The sequence below is a fragment of the Arachis hypogaea genome, chromosome 2, assembly GCF_003086295.3.
Source record: "Arachis hypogaea cultivar Tifrunner chromosome 2, arahy.Tifrunner.gnm2.J5K5, whole genome shotgun sequence".
Lineage (NCBI taxonomy): Eukaryota > Viridiplantae > Streptophyta > Magnoliopsida > Fabales > Fabaceae > Arachis > Arachis hypogaea.
In genome coordinates this window covers 91,560,731-91,563,631 of record NC_092037.1, presented here as the reverse complement: position 1 = coordinate 91,563,631, position 2,901 = coordinate 91,560,731, and the positions used below count along the sequence as shown (strand labels likewise).

Genomic DNA, 2,901 nt, shown 5'->3' with positions numbered 1-2,901 from the left:
TGCCATTGGACGAAGGAGAGAGGAAAAGATGCGATGTACATAGCAGCTCACTGCCGTGCTTCATCTCCGCCGCTGCCATGGACGCCGGTGAGTTGCACGGTGTCATCGGGGTTTGATGAGGAAGATTCGTAGATTGGGTTTTCCAAAATCAAGGTTTGGAATTTAGTGAAGATTGGTTCAGTGGTTGGATTCTTGGAGTTGCTGTTCTGCCAGCGCCGTTGCTGTAGCCGTGCCTCTATTACCGGAAAACGGCGCCGTTGTCGCCGGAGAACCACCGTTGAAGCCGTTACTGCTCTGGTGAGCCTTACCCTTATTTCTGATCTCATTTTGTACGCTTAAATTGTTTCGTTGCTGTTGTGAGAGAGTGTTTATGTTGAATGAAGTTGTTATTGTGAGTTATTCAGCTGCCGCCCCCGCTAGAGGTAGCTACTGGAGCTGCCGCCGGAACCCTTGTCTTCTTGGTTGGTCGTTTAGATGGTATGCAGCAGTTGTGTAAGGTCTTTGGTTGTTAAAGCTGGAACCTTTGCCAAATGAGTGAGAATAAATAACACTAGGAGAAGTTTGCAAGCTGTCCCTAGTATTTCTTATTCGCCTACTCGTCAATTCAAGACATTCCCAGTGATGATGGTGGGTACGGGTTCCGTGTCAAGAAGTGCTGGTTCCCTTGTAGATATGATGCCAGAGAAAGATGATGATGGCCGGTTTGCAAGTGGAGGGTGGAATAGTGAGGATGGAAGGCTTAGTTGTGGGTATTCAAGCTTCAGGGGGAAGATGGAGGACTGAGGACTTTTACGATATTAAAACATTGAAAATTGGTGGTAATCCAATATGCTTACTTGGAATATTTGATGGTCATGGTGGTTTTCGTGCTGCAGAGTATTTGAAAAAGCATCTCTTTGATAATCTCATGAAGCATCCATTTTTTTTACCGATGCCAAATTGGCTATAAGTGAAACGTACCAAGGTACTAATTCTCAATTTCTGTATTCTGAAGAAGACATTTACTGGGATGATAGCTCTACTGCTTCAACCGCTGTTTTGACTGATAACCATCTCTATGTTGCTAATGTTGAAGATTATAGGACTATAATATCAAAGGCTGGTAAGGCAATTGCTCTCTGTGAGGATCATAAGCCAAACAGAAGTGATGAACGGAAGAGGAATTGATGCGTTTAAACTAAATTGAGGTAGGGGCGTTTTTATTAAACTCATTTTTATTCTTAAGAGTTGTTATAAATTGATATTTAAGCAAATAATTATTTTTAGTGATTATGGAGTCTTATGAATTGAACTGAATTGTCTTGAATGAATGTGATTGCTTACTTGACTGTGGTTATTTCAGAATATTGAGTTGGTATTGAGATAGCTAGTGAAAGATTAATTTGAAAATTCGATTTGAATGTTTATCAAGTATAATTTGAGAAATTGGAAAAATGATTTGATGTTAGAGTTAGTTTGGGTTTGGAAAATGACTCGGATTTGAAACCGTTGGAAAGGGTTTGAGTAAATGTTGGTTGGCTTTGTTGGAAATGAATTGAGATCTGAAAAGGATTATCAATTACATTCGGCATCAAAAGTTCAAAAAACAAATTCAGAAATTAGAATCCAAACAATTAGACAATTAAATCAACAATTAACAAGCAACAAAATTATTTTAAAAGAATGAATTCAAATTGAAAAGAAAAGTGAACCTGAACAAAATCACTAAATGAAGTCAATCAAAATACAATGGTTCTCAACAAGCAACTAGAGAGGGCTAATTCCATAATTTCTAGCCTTGAAGATGCCCACAGAATTATGTTGTAGTTGCTGATCATGGCTGTTCCATCTAAATTCAAAATGACAGCAATCTAGAATCCAGAAAATATATCAATCCATATAACTCATACGACATTTATTCAACATAATTAACAGAGTAGAATTGAATTTAAATTTTAAACCCCAAATTTCAACAGAGCAGAAATAAACAAAACTCAATATAGCCAAATCCAACATAGCAGAATTGAATTTATATACCAAAATTCAAAATAAACAAAATTGAAAAACAAAACAAGAATAATTAACAAAATAAAAATTAATTGAAAAATAGAACAAGAACCCATGAACAAGAACTCAGAAGATGGAAAAGATTTGAAAAACAGAACAAGAACCATGAACTCAAATCTGTCCAATTCATACAGTTTTATCACCAAATAAATGAAATTAATTGAAAGAAGGAAAAGATTGAAGTACTGACTACTGAGTACTCACCGCGGGACGGCGACCTTCGACCCGGATGCCACAGTGACCTTCGACCCACGACGGTGATGCTTTGCTCCCGCGTTTGTTGGAGGTGACGGTGGTGTTTGTACTTTGGAGGAAGAAGGTTGAAGAGAGACTGAGAAAGTTAGGGTTGAAAGGCAGAGTATTACCGGTGGCGAGTAAGGGCGACGATGGGTGGCTATGTGACGGTGGGTTTGCCCGTGGTGGCTATGGTGTCTCTTGTGAGAGTGTGAGAGTTGAGAGTTAAGAGTTGAGAGTTGAGACTGAGATTAGGATTAGGGTTGTACGTTTAGCACTTTAGCTTCTCTCTCTCTCTCTCTCTTTTTTTACCTTCAAAACGACGCCGTTTTGAAGTTTAATATCCAAACTAAAAACCACTAAAAAACCAGACGGTTCTCCCGGTTCACCGGTTAACCATCGGATCGACCGGTTTTTTCATCGATTTTTTGCCAAGCGGTTTCTGACCTTACCCGGACCGGCTAGGTGACCGGTTCCCATTTTTTTGGTTGAACCGGCCGGTCCGGTTCAATTTTTAAAACCATGGCTGTGGCATTCGTTTTTAAGTTCAAATAAAATCTTCCATTTCAACAACTCTTAGTAACCCTTGAATTGACTGCAGGAAGCATCTGTTGCAAGAGT

At 39.2% G+C, this 2,901-nt stretch overlaps 1 long non-coding RNA gene and 1 pseudogene across 1 annotated transcript; one reads left to right on the top strand and one right to left on the bottom strand.

The window, feature by feature from the left end:
- The first annotated feature begins 321 nt into the window (after nt 1-321).
- LOC112750856 (probable protein phosphatase 2C 76) lies at nt 322-1,296 on the top strand (annotated as a pseudogene).
- A 302-nt stretch (nt 1,297-1,598) lies between these two features.
- Nucleotides 1,599-2,533, bottom strand: LOC140179935 (uncharacterized). Its single transcript, XR_011874111.1, has 2 exons — nt 2,251-2,533; nt 1,599-1,850 (listed from the first exon to the last, which is right to left on the bottom strand). It is a non-coding gene; the product is annotated as an uncharacterized lncRNA (long non-coding RNA).
- Nucleotides 2,534-2,901: the final 368 nt, after the last annotated feature.